The 12,118-nt window shown below is 49.3% G+C and overlaps 8 non-coding genes and 10 pseudogenes across 8 annotated transcripts; all 18 read left to right on the top strand.

Moving 5' to 3' along the window:
- Window positions 1–1,711: 1,711 nt before the first annotated feature.
- LOC133117242 (U1 spliceosomal RNA) lies at window positions 1,712–1,857 on the top strand (annotated as a pseudogene).
- A 63-nt stretch (window positions 1,858–1,920) lies between these two features.
- Window positions 1,921–2,029, top strand: LOC133117399 (5S ribosomal RNA; annotated as a pseudogene).
- Window positions 2,030–2,872: 843 nt separating this feature from the next.
- LOC133117163 (U1 spliceosomal RNA) lies at window positions 2,873–3,036 on the top strand. The gene has a single exon (XR_009705964.1). It is a non-coding gene; the product is annotated as a U1 spliceosomal RNA (small nuclear RNA).
- A 63-nt stretch (window positions 3,037–3,099) lies between these two features.
- Window positions 3,100–3,208, top strand: LOC133117398 (5S ribosomal RNA; annotated as a pseudogene).
- Window positions 3,209–4,050: 842 nt separating this feature from the next.
- LOC133117162 (U1 spliceosomal RNA) lies at window positions 4,051–4,214 on the top strand. Its single transcript, XR_009705963.1, has one exon. It is a non-coding gene; the product is annotated as a U1 spliceosomal RNA (small nuclear RNA).
- Window positions 4,215–4,277: 63 nt separating this feature from the next.
- LOC133117397 (5S ribosomal RNA) lies at window positions 4,278–4,386 on the top strand (annotated as a pseudogene).
- Window positions 4,387–5,228: 842 nt separating this feature from the next.
- Window positions 5,229–5,392, top strand: LOC133117161 (U1 spliceosomal RNA). Its single transcript, XR_009705962.1, has one exon. It is a non-coding gene; the product is annotated as a U1 spliceosomal RNA (small nuclear RNA).
- A 63-nt stretch (window positions 5,393–5,455) lies between these two features.
- Window positions 5,456–5,564, top strand: LOC133117396 (5S ribosomal RNA; annotated as a pseudogene).
- Window positions 5,565–6,406: 842 nt separating this feature from the next.
- On the top strand, window positions 6,407–6,570 carry LOC133117160 (U1 spliceosomal RNA). Its single transcript, XR_009705961.1, has one exon. It is a non-coding gene; the product is annotated as a U1 spliceosomal RNA (small nuclear RNA).
- A 63-nt stretch (window positions 6,571–6,633) lies between these two features.
- Window positions 6,634–6,742, top strand: LOC133117394 (5S ribosomal RNA; annotated as a pseudogene).
- An 842-nt stretch (window positions 6,743–7,584) lies between these two features.
- LOC133117751 (U1 spliceosomal RNA) lies at window positions 7,585–7,748 on the top strand. Its single transcript, XR_009706291.1, has one exon. It is a non-coding gene; the product is annotated as a U1 spliceosomal RNA (small nuclear RNA).
- Window positions 7,749–7,811: 63 nt separating this feature from the next.
- On the top strand, window positions 7,812–7,920 carry LOC133117393 (5S ribosomal RNA; annotated as a pseudogene).
- An 842-nt stretch (window positions 7,921–8,762) lies between these two features.
- LOC133117159 (U1 spliceosomal RNA) lies at window positions 8,763–8,926 on the top strand. Its single transcript, XR_009705960.1, has one exon. It is a non-coding gene; the product is annotated as a U1 spliceosomal RNA (small nuclear RNA).
- Window positions 8,927–8,989: 63 nt separating this feature from the next.
- Window positions 8,990–9,098, top strand: LOC133117392 (5S ribosomal RNA; annotated as a pseudogene).
- An 841-nt stretch (window positions 9,099–9,939) lies between these two features.
- Window positions 9,940–10,103, top strand: LOC133117157 (U1 spliceosomal RNA). Its single transcript, XR_009705958.1, has one exon. It is a non-coding gene; the product is annotated as a U1 spliceosomal RNA (small nuclear RNA).
- A 63-nt stretch (window positions 10,104–10,166) lies between these two features.
- LOC133117391 (5S ribosomal RNA) lies at window positions 10,167–10,275 on the top strand (annotated as a pseudogene).
- An 842-nt stretch (window positions 10,276–11,117) lies between these two features.
- LOC133117156 (U1 spliceosomal RNA) lies at window positions 11,118–11,281 on the top strand. Its single transcript, XR_009705957.1, has one exon. It is a non-coding gene; the product is annotated as a U1 spliceosomal RNA (small nuclear RNA).
- A 63-nt stretch (window positions 11,282–11,344) lies between these two features.
- Window positions 11,345–11,453, top strand: LOC133117390 (5S ribosomal RNA; annotated as a pseudogene).
- Window positions 11,454–12,118: the final 665 nt, after the last annotated feature.

The following is a 12,118-nucleotide window of genomic DNA, read 5'->3' as shown; positions in this document are numbered from 1 at the left end:
AACAGTGGATGGGGTGTCGGTAACCAGAATTTTAAAGAAAACAGAACTATACGGGAAAGCATCGGGAGCAAAATTAAATACAGACAAGACTGTGGTGAAACTGTATGGACAGTGGGGGGAGGCAGAGAGGCGGGAACTCCCCTTAAAAGAGAGCGGGGGGGTTATAAAAGTTTTAGGGGTAGAGTTTGATTCAGAGGGACTGGGAGGGAGCAATTGGGAAAACATTTTAAAGAAAGTGGGAAAAAAGGTCCAGTTCTGGCAGTTGAGGCAATTGACTATGGAGGGAAAAATTTTAATTATTAAGTCTGTGTTGTTGCCGTTGTTGTTGTTCGTGGGTGTTGTGTTTGTACCGTCACGTTCTGTTCTGTCTCGGCTGGACCGTATTGTTTTTCGTTTTTTATGGGGAGGGGGATGGGAACGGATCCGGAGGGAGTGGGTGAAAAGAGCTGGAGGGCAAGGGGGGAGGGGGGTCCCTGATTTTTATAGATTTTTAATGTGTAGGTTTGTCTCGTTACATGTGTCTTTATGTGTGTCTTTGTCTACTAAAGCGGGTTTCTTTGTTCGGTTTTTTATGGGGGGTTATTTTAGGCGACTGGAAATAGTGAAAGTGCCGCTGACAGTACCGGTCGCCTTTGTTACGCCCGGTTTTTATCAGCCAGTACCGGCTTTTTTAAAAAGATTTGGGTTGGAGAAGGAGGGAGTGGAGGTTTTAACTTCTCACCATCTTTTGTTCTCTTTTGTGCAGGCCAGGGATCCGATGTGTCCGGTGCGCGGGCTGGCACTAGGCCAAGCCGAGAGGATTTGGAGCGCGGTGACCCATCCGGACCTGTTTAACCGACACAAAGACATGGCCTGGCTAATCGCCCATGGCGTCCTGTCGGTCCGTGCAGTGATGCACGCACGCCGAATGGCGAGGACTGCGGTCTGCCCCCGAGAAGCTTGCCTGGAGCCGGAGACTGTCCGTCACGCCCTGTGGGACTGTGAGTACGCCCAGAGATTCTGGAGGCTGGCCCTACCGCTGCTCCGGTTTTTCCTGACCGGAGGAATTTTAGACGGGCAGCTGGTGTTGTTTGGTGGGGGCAGGACAGTGCTGGGAGGCCCTAAAGGGAGGACAGCATGGCTGTCTTTAAACGCCTGCAGATGGGGCCTTTGGACGTGCAGGTCTTTCCTCGTGTTGGAGGACCGGGCCTTGTCACCACAGGAGGCGTGGCTGATCGCGAAGGCCTCCGTAAAGGACTACATGAGGCGGGACTGGAGGAGGCATGGACGAGAGAAGGCGCGGAGCATGTGGGGGGCAGACGCTTGGGACGCTGTGGGCCTGGACTGAGACAGATCACAGGAGCCAGGTACTTTGTGTTGGTAAATGGTCTGGGTGGTGTGATATTGTTAAAGACACATTCTGTTCTGTACAAAAGTGGTTGGTTTTAAAGGAAAAATTGTGTACTTTTTTGGGTTGTGGTCTGGGGTTTTGTAAGACTTTGCCTTTAAAAAAAAAAAAAAAGAATAATAATAAGAATAATAACAATAAAAATTTCTTACATTTTACTGTTTTAGATTTGTATGTGCTTTATATGTTTTTTATGTATCCATGGATGTTAGTATGTGGTTTTTGTGTGTGTATTTATGTATGTGACTATTTATATTTAAGAGGAAAACCTTGACCATGTAAAATGTAAACGTGATTTAAACTGTATATCTGTGAAGATACAATAAAATCTTTTAAAAGGAAAAAGGTTCACCCAGGGCGAGGCTCGGCCATTGCACTCCGGCTGTGTTGACCCCTGCGAATTCCTCAAATGTGGGAATCTCGACTGTATAATTTCTGCTAGTGGGGGACTGCGTTCGCGCTCTCCCCTGATCACGTGGTCAAACGATAGACTCGATTAATGTGCAAATACCCCCTTGTGCTGCCTTTCCTTCGCTTACGGCCATACCACTCTGAATACGCCCGATCTCGGAAGCTAAGCAGGGTCGGGCCCGGTTAGTACTTGGATGGGAGACCGCCTGGGAATACCAGGTGCTGTAAGCTTTTTTCACTATGCTTTTGGACAGGCGCTGCTGTTTCACAACGTTCAAAACACGTCGCGCACAGTGCTATATCGTTTAGTCTATTACCCGTTTATGCTTCTCATGTCTTACCCAGACACTTGGGCAGCGCATTGCAAAGGAACAAGGCTAGCATCCAAATTCATTACGTACGGCGCTATTTTAGACACAACACAGGCTAAATCAGTGCAATGCAAATTCACTTCACACCAAGAGTACCGCACATTTTCCTTACACGTCTGTAGCCTATCATGAAGCAGGATTGCCGAGTTACAGTGAGCGCCGCACTTCATTGGACAGTGGCACGTGTTTTTCTTCTTTTGGTTCTGCGCTCTAGCGATTTCAGTTTGAAAGGACACAACGACAACCAAGTTCAAGTGCAGACTGTCAGCTTTAATTTGAGGCCATTTTCAAGCACACCCGACGAACCGTTTGGAACTCACGTCGCATCTTGCACACGGTCACTTGTCCATTTAGGTGTCGCATTTCGGCAGGGCTCTGGCTTGGTGTTCGACGTGACATCACCGCGACTGAAATGCGCTCTGTTTGCGGTTGAGGGCAATGTACACTGTTGCATTGTGGGGAAGCAGAAAGTCGTCCTTGAAATGCGGTGGGAAAACGCCAAAATAATAAACACATGAAAAAAAAAAGAAGTACATGAATGAAAAGGTTGCCATCGTTTATGCGGCTAGCCGCAAGAGCGCAAATCAGACTTTTGAACCGGCTAGACATTGTGACTTGACGGGCTGCTAGCCGAATACTCAGAAACCGTAACTGTGCAACGTACCACCTAGCGGTCCGGCCCATCCCTTGCGGATTCCAACTCATACTTACCTGGCAGGGGAGATACCGTGATCACGAAGGCGGTTCACCCAGGGCGAGGCTCGGCCATTGCACTCCGGCTGTGTTGACCCCTGCGAATTCCTCAAATGTGGGAATCTCGACTGTATAATTTCTGCTAGTGGGGGACTGCGTTCGCGCTCTCCCCTGATCACGTGGTCAAACGATAGACTCGATTAATGTGCAAATACCCCCTTGTGCTGCCTTTCCTTCGCTTACGGCCATACCACTCTGAATACGCCCGATCTCGGAAGCTAAGCAGGGTCGGGCCCGGTTAGTACTTGGATGGGAGACCGCCTGGGAATACCAGGTGCTGTAAGCTTTTTTCACTATGCTTTTGGACAGGCGCTGCTGTTTCACAACGTTCAAAACACGTCGCGCACAGTGCTATATCGTTTAGTCTATTACCCGTTTATGCTTCTCATGTCTTACCCAGACACTTGGGCAGCGCATTGCAAAGGAACAAGGCTAGCATCCAAATTCATTACGTACGGCGCTATTTTAGACACAACACAGGCTAAATCAGTGCAATGCAAATTCACTTCACACCAAGAGTACCGCACATTTTCCTTACACGTCTGTAGCCTATCATGAAGCAGGATTGCCGAGTTACAGTGAGCGCCGCACTTCATTGGACAGTGGCACGTGTTTTTCTTCTTTTGGTTCTGCGCTCTAGCGATTTCAGTTTGAAAGGACACAACGACAACCAAGTTCAAGTGCAGACTGTCAGCTTTAATTTGAGGCCATTTTCAAGCACACCCGACGAACCGTTTGGAACTCACGTCGCATCTTGCACACGGTCACTTGTCCATTTAGGTGTCGCATTTCGGCAGGGCTCTGGCTTGGTGTTCGACGTGACATCACCGCGACTGAAATGCGCTCTGTTTGCGGTTGAGGGCAATGTACACTGTTGCATTGTGGGGAAACAGAAAGTCGTCCTTGAAATGCAGTGGGAAAACGCCAAAATAATAAACACATGAAAAAAAAAGAAGTACATGAATGAAAAGGTTGCCATCGTTTATGCGGCTAGCCGCAAGAGCGCAAATCAGACTTTTGAACCGGCTAGACATTGTGACTTGACGGGCTGCTAGCCGAATACTCAGAAACCGTAACTGTGCAACGTACCACCTAGCGGTCCGGCCCATCCCTTGCGGATTCCAACTCATACTTACCTGGCAGGGGAGATACCGTGATCACGAAGGCGGTTCACCCAGGGCGAGGCTCGGCCATTGCACTCCGGCTGTGTTGACCCCTGCGAATTCCTCAAATGTGGGAATCTCGACTGTATAATTTCTGCTAGTGGGGGACTGCGTTCGCGCTCTCCCCTGATCACGTGGTCAAACGATAGACTCGATTAATATGCAAATACCCCCTTGTGCTGCCTTTCCTTCGCTTACGGCCATACCACTCTGAATACGCCCGATCTCGGAAGCTAAGCAGGGTCGGGCCCGGTTAGTACTTGGATGGGAGACCGCCTGGGAATACCAGGTGCTGTAAGCTTTTTTCACTATGCTTTTGGACAGGCGCTGCTGTTTCACAACGTTCAAAACACGTCGCGCACAGTGCTATATCGTTTAGTCTATTACCCGTTTATGCTTCTCATGTCTTACCCAGACACTTGGGCAGCGCATTGCAAAGGAACAAGGCTAGCATCCAAATTCATTACGTACGGCGCTATTTTAGACACAACACAGGCTAAATCAGTGCAATGCAAATTCACTTCACACCAAGAGTACCGCACATTTTCCTTACACGTCTGTAGCCTATCATGAAGCAGGATTGCCGAGTTACAGTGAGCGCCGCACTTCATTGGACAGTGGCACGTGTTTTTCTTCTTTTGGTTCTGCGCTCTAGCGATTTCAGTTTGAAAGGACACAACGACAACCAAGTTCAAGTGCAGACTGTCAGCTTTAATTTGAGGCCATTTTCAAGCACACCCGACGAACCGTTTGGAACTCACGTCGCATCTTGCACACGGTCACTTGTCCATTTAGGTGTCGCATTTCGGCAGGGCTCTGGCTTGGTGTTCGACGTGACATCACCGCGACTGAAATGCGCTCTGTTTGCGGTTGAGGGCAATGTACACTGTTGCATTGTGGGGAAACAGAAAGTCGTCCTTGAAATGCGGTGGGAAAACGCCAAAATAATAAACACATGAAAAAAAAAGAAGTACATGAATGAAAAGGTTGCCATCGTTTATGCGGCTAGCCGCAAGAGCGCAAATCAGACTTTTGAACCGGCTAGACATTGTGACTTGACGGGCTGCTAGCCGAATACTCAGAAACCGTAACTGTGCAACGTACCACCTAGCGGTCCGGCCCATCCCTTGCGGATTCCAACTCATACTTACCTGGCAGGGGAGATACCGTGATCACGAAGGCGGTTCACCCAGGGCGAGGCTCGGCCATTGCACTCCGGCTGTGTTGACCCCTGCGAATTCCTCAAATGTGGGAATCTCGACTGTATAATTTCTGCTAGTGGGGGACTGCGTTCGCGCTCTCCCCTGATCACGTGGTCAAACGATAGACTCGATTAATGTGCAAATACCCCCTTGTGCTGCCTTTCCTTCGCTTACGGCCATACCACTCTGAATACGCCCGATCTCGGAAGCTAAGCAGGGTCGGGCCCGGTTAGTACTTGGATGGGAGACCGCCTGGGAATACCAGGTGCTGTAAGCTTTTTTCACTATGCTTTTGGACAGGCGCTGCTGTTTCACAACGTTCAAAACACGTCGCGCACAGTGCTATATCGTTTAGTCTATTACCCGTTTATGCTTCTCATGTCTTACCCAGACACTTGGGCAGCGCATTGCAAAGGAACAAGGCTAGCATCCAAATTCATTACGTACGGCGCTATTTTAGACACAACACAGGCTAAATCAGTGCAATGCAAATTCACTTCACACCAAGAGTACCGCACATTTTCCTTACACGTCTGTAGCCTATCATGAAGCAGGATTGCCGAGTTACAGTGAGCGCCGCACTTCATTGGACAGTGGCACGTGTTTTTCTTCTTTTGGTTCTGCGCTCTAGCGATTTCAGTTTGAAAGGACACAACGACAACCAAGTTCAAGTGCAGACTGTCAGCTTTAATTTGAGGCCATTTTCAAGCACACCCGACGAACCGTTTGGAACTCACGTCGCATCTTGCATACGGTCACTTGTCCATTTAGGTGTCGCATTTCGGCAGGGCTCTGGCTTGGTGTTCGACGTGACATCACCGCGACTGAAATGCGCTCTGTTTGCGGTTGAGGGCAATGTACACTGTTGCATTGTGGGGAAACAGAAAGTCGTCCTTGAAATGCGGTGGGAAAACGCCAAAATAATAAACACATGAAAAAAAAAGAAGTACATGAATGAAAAGGTTGCCATCGTTTATGCGGCTAGCCGCAAGAGCGCAAATCAGACTTTTGAACCGGCTAGACATTGTGACTTGACGGGCTGCTAGCCGAATACTCAGAAACCGTAACTGTGCAACGTACCACCTAGCGGTCCGGCCCATCCCTTGCGGATTCCAACTCATACTTACCTGGCAGGGGAGATACCGTGATCACGAAGGCGGTTCACCCAGGGCGAGGCTCGGCCATTGCACTCCGGCTGTGTTGACCCCTGCGAATTCCTCAAATGTGGGAATCTCGACTGTATAATTTCTGCTAGTGGGGGACTGCGTTCGCGCTCTCCCCTGATCACGTGGTCAAACGATAGACTCGATTAATGTGCAAATACCCCCTTGTGCTGCCTTTCCTTCGCTTACGGCCATACCACTCTGAATACGCCCGATCTCGGAAGCTAAGCAGGGTCGGGCCCGGTTAGTACTTGGATGGGAGACCGCCTGGGAATACCAGGTGCTGTAAGCTTTTTTCACTATGCTTTTGGACAGGCGCTGCTGTTTCACAACGTTCAAAACACGTCGCGCACAGTGCTATATCGTTTAGTCTATTACCCGTTTATGCTTCTCATGTCTTACCCAGACACTTGGGCAGCGCATTGCAAAGGAACAAGGCTAGCATCCAAATTCATTACGTACGGCGCTATTTTAGACACAACACAGGCTAAATCAGTGCAATGCAAATTCACTTCACACCAAGAGTACCGCACATTTTCCTTACACGTCTGTAGCCTATCATGAAGCAGGATTGCCGAGTTACAGTGAGCGCCGCACTTCATTGGACAGTGGCACGTGTTTTTCTTCTTTTGGTTCTGCGCTCTAGCGATTTCAGTTTGAAAGGACACAACGACAACCAAGTTCAAGTGCAGACTGTCAGCTTTAATTTGAGGCCATTTTCAAGCACACCCGACGAACCGTTTGGAACTCACGTCGCATCTTGCACACGGTCACTTGTCCATTTAGGTGTCGCATTTCGGCAGGGCTCTGGCTTGGTGTTCGACGTGACATCACCGCGACTGAAATGCGCTCTGTTTGCGGTTGAGGGCAATGTACACTGTTGCATTGTGGGGAAACAGAAAGTCGTCCTTGAAATGCGGTGGGAAAACGCCAAAATAATAAACACATGAAAAAAAAAGAAGTACATGAATGAAAAGGTTGCCATCGTTTATGCGGCTAGCCGCAAGAGCGCAAATCAGACTTTTGAACCGGCTAGACATTGTGACTTGACGGGCTGCTAGCCGAATACTCAGAAACCGTAACTGTGCAACGTACCACCTAGCGGTCCGGCCCATCCCTTGCGGATTCCAACTCATACTTACCTGGCAGGGGAGATACCGTGATCACGAAGGCGGTTCACCCAGGGTGAGGCTCGGCCATTGCACTCCGGCTGTGTTGACCCCTGCGAATTCCTCAAATGTGGGAATCTCGACTGTATAATTTCTGCTAGTGGGGGACTGCGTTCGCGCTCTCCCCTGATCACGTGGTCAAACGATAGACTCGATTAATGTGCAAATACCCCCTTGTGCTGCCTTTCCTTCGCTTACGGCCATACCACTCTGAATACGCCCGATCTCGGAAGCTAAGCAGGGTCGGGCCCGGTTAGTACTTGGATGGGAGACCGCCTGGGAATACCAGGTGCTGTAAGCTTTTTTCACTATGCTTTTGGACAGGCGCTGCTGTTTCACAACGTTCAAAACACGTCGCGCACAGTGCTATATCGTTTAGTCTATTACCCGTTTATGCTTCTCATGTCTTACCCAGACACTTGGGCAGCGCATTGCAAAGGAACAAGGCTAGCATCCAAATTCATTACGTACGGCGCTATTTTAGACACAACACAGGCTAAATCAGTGCAATGCAAATTCACTTCACACCAAGAGTACCGCACATTTTCCTTACACGTCTGTAGCCTATCATGAAGCAGGATTGCCGAGTTACAGTGAGCGCCGCACTTCATTGGACAGTGGCACGTGTTTTTCTTCTTTTGGTTCTGCGCTCTAGCGATTTCAGTTTGAAAGGACACAACGACAACCAAGTTCAAGTGCAGACTGTCAGCTTTAATTTGAGGCCATTTTCAAGCACACCCGACGAACCGTTTGGAACTCACGTCGCATCTTGCACACGGTCACTTGTCCATTTAGGTGTCGCATTTCGGCAGGGCTCTGGCTTGGTGTTCGACGTGACATCACCGCGACTGAAATGCGCTCTGTTTGCGGTTGAGGGCGATGTACACTGTTGCATTGTGGGGAAACAGAAAGTCGTCCTTGAAATGCGGTGGGAAAACGCCAAAATAATAAACACATGAAAAAAAAAGAAGTACATGAATGAAAAGGTTGCCATCGTTTATGCGGCTAGCCGCAAGAGCGCAAATCAGACTTTTGAACCGGCTAGACATTGTGACTTGACGGGCTGCTAGCCGAATACTCAGAAACCGTAACTGTGCAACGTACCACCTAGCGGTCCGGCCCATCCCTTGCGGATTCCAACTCATACTTACCTGGCAGGGGAGATACCGTGATCACGAAGGCGGTTCACCCAGGGCGAGGCTCGGCCATTGCACTCCGGCTGTGTTGACCCCTGCGAATTCCTCAAATGTGGGAATCTCGACTGTATAATTTCTGCTAGTGGGGGACTGCGTTCGCGCTCTCCCCTGATCACGTGGTCAAACGATAGACTCGATTAATGTGCAAATACCCCCTTGTGCTGCCTTTCCTTCGCTTACGGCCATACCACTCTGAATACGCCCGATCTCGGAAGCTAAGCAGGGTCGGGCCCGGTTAGTACTTGGATGGGAGACCGCCTGGGAATACCAGGTGCTGTAAGCTTTTTTCACTATGCTTTTGGACAGGCGCTGCTGTTTCACAACGTTCAAAACACGTCGCGCACAGTGCTATATCGTTTAGTCTATTACCCGTTTATGCTTCTCATGTCTTACCCAGACACTTGGGCAGCGCATTGCAAAGGAACAAGGCTAGCATCCAAATTCATTACGTACGGCGCTATTTTAGACACAACACAGGCTAAATCAGTGCAATGCAAATTCACTTCACACCAAGAGTACCGCACATTTTCCTTACACGTCTGTAGCCTATCATGAAGCAGGATTGCCGAGTTACAGTGAGCGCCGCACTTCATTGGACAGTGGCACGTGTTTTTCTTCTTTTGGTTCTGCGCTCTAGCGATTTCAGTTTGAAAGGACACAACGACAACCAAGTTCAAGTGCAGACTGTCAGCTTTAATTTGAGGCCATTTTCAAGCACACCCGACGAACCGTTTGGAACTCACGTCGCATCTTGCACACGGTCACTTGTCCATTTAGGTCGCATTTCGGCAGGGCTCTGGCTTGGTGTTCGACGTGACATCACCGCGACTGAAATGCGCTCTGTTTGCGGTTGAGGGCAATGTACACTGTTGCATTGTGGGGAAACAGAAAGTCGTCCTTGAAATGCGGTGGGAAAACGCCAAAATAATAAACACATGAAAAAAAAAAGAAGTACATGAATGAAAAGGTTGCCATCGTTTATGCGGCTAGCCGCAAGAGCGCAAATCAGACTTTTGAACCGGCTAGACATTGTGACTTGACGGGCTGCTAGCCGAATACTCAGAAACCGTAACTGTGCAACGTACCACCTAGCGGTCCGGCCCATCCCTTGCGGATTCCAACTCATACTTACCTGGCAGGGGAGATACCGTGATCACGAAGGCGGTTCACCCAGGGCGAGGCTCGGCCATTGCACTCCGGCTGTGTTGACCCCTGCGAATTCCTCAAATGTGGGAATCTCGACTGTATAATTTCTGCTAGTGGGGGACTGCGTTCGCGCTCTCCCCTGATCACGTGGTCAAACGATAGACTCGATTAATGTGCAAATACCCCCTTGTGCTGCCTTTCCTTCGCTTACGGCCATACCACTCTGAATACGCCCGATCTCGGAAGCTAAGCAGGGTCGGGCCCGGTTAGTACTTGGATGGGAGACCGCCTGGGAATACCAGGTGCTGTAAGCTTTTTTCACTATGCTTTTGGACAGGCGCTGCTGTTTCACAACGTTCAAAACACGTCGCGCACAGTGCTATATCGTTTAGTCTATTACCCGTTTATGCTTCTCATGTCTTACCCAGACACTTGGGCAGCGCATTGCAAAGGAACAAGGCTAGCATCCAAATTCATTACGTACGGCGCTATTTTAGACACAACACAGGCTAAATCAGTGCAATGCAAATTCACTTCACACCAAGAGTACCGCACATTTTCCTTACACGTCTGTAGCCTATCATGAAGCAGGATTGCCGAGTTACAGTGAGCGCCGCACTTCATTGGACAGTGGCACGTGTTTTTCTTCTTTTGGTTCTGCGCTCTAGCGATTTCAGTTTGAAAGGACACAACGACAACCAAGTTCAAGTGCAGACTGTCAGCTTTAATTTGAGGCCATTTTCAAGCACACCCGACGAACCGTTTGGAACTCACGTCGCATCTTGCACACGGTCACTTGTCCATTTAGGTGTCGCATTTCGGCAGGGCTCTGGCTTGGTGTTCGACGTGACATCACCGCGACTGAAATGCGCTCTGTTTGCGGTTGAGGGCGATGTACACTGTTGCATTGTGCGGAAACAGAAAGTCGTCCTTGAAATGCGGTGGGAAAACGCCAAAATAATAAACACATGAAAAAAAAAGAAGTACATGAATGAAAAGGTTGCCATCGTTTATGCGGCTAGCCGCAAGAGCGCAAATCAGACTTTTGAACCGGCTAGACATTGTGACTTGACGGGCTGCTAGCCGAATACTCAGAAACCGTAACTGTGCAACGTACCACCTAGCGGTCCGGCCCATCCCTTGCGGATTCCAACTCATACTTACCTGGCAGGGGAGATACCGTGATCACGAAGGCGGTTCACCCAGGGCGAGGCTCGGCCATTGCACTCCGGCTGTGTTGACCCCTGCGAATTCCTCAAATGTGGGAATCTCGACTGTATAATTTCTGCTAGTGGGGGACTGCGTTCGCGCTCTCCCCTGATCACGTGGTCAAACGATAGACTCGATTAATGTGCAAATACCCCCTTGTGCTGCCTTTCCTTCGCTTACGGCCATACCACTCTGAATACGCCCGATCTCGGAAGCTAAGCAGGGTCGGGCCCGGTTAGTACTTGGATGGGAGACCGCCTGGGAATACCAGGTGCTGTAAGCTTTTTTCACTATGCTTTTGGACAGGCGCTGCTGTTTCACAACGTTCAAAACACGTCGCGCACAGTGCTATATCGTTTAGTCTATTACCCGTTTATGCTTCTCATGTCTTACCCAGACACTTGGGCAGCGCATTGCAAAGGAACAAGGCTAGCATCCAAATTCATTACGTACGGCGCTATTTTAGACACAACACAGGTTAAATCAGTGCAATGCAAATTCACTTCACACCAAGAGTACCGCACATTTTCCTTACACGTCTGTAGCCTATCATGAAGCAGGATTGCCGAGTTACAGTGAGCGCCGCACTTCATTGGACAGTGGCACGTGTTTTTCTTCTTTTGGTTCTGCGCTCTAGCGATTTCAGTTTGAAAGGACACAACGACAACCAAGTTCAAGTGCAGACTGTCAGCTTTAATTTGAGGCCATTTTCAAGCACACCCGACGAACCGTTTGGAACTCACGTCGCATCTTGCACACGGTCACTTGTCCATTTAGGTGTCGCATTTCGGCAGGGCTCTGGCTTGGTGTTCGACGTGACATCACCGCGACTGAAATGCGCTCTGTTTGCGGTTGAGGGCGATGTACACTGTTGCATTGTGCGGAAACAGAAAGTCGTCCTTGAAATGCGGTGGGAAAACGCCAAAATAATAAACACATGAAAAAAAA

Source organism: Conger conger, chromosome 17 (assembly GCF_963514075.1).
Source record: "Conger conger chromosome 17, fConCon1.1, whole genome shotgun sequence".
Taxonomy (NCBI): domain Eukaryota; kingdom Metazoa; phylum Chordata; class Actinopteri; order Anguilliformes; family Congridae; genus Conger; species Conger conger.
Note: the sequence above shows the minus strand (reverse complement) of the source record. Positions and strands in the feature narration are given on the sequence as shown.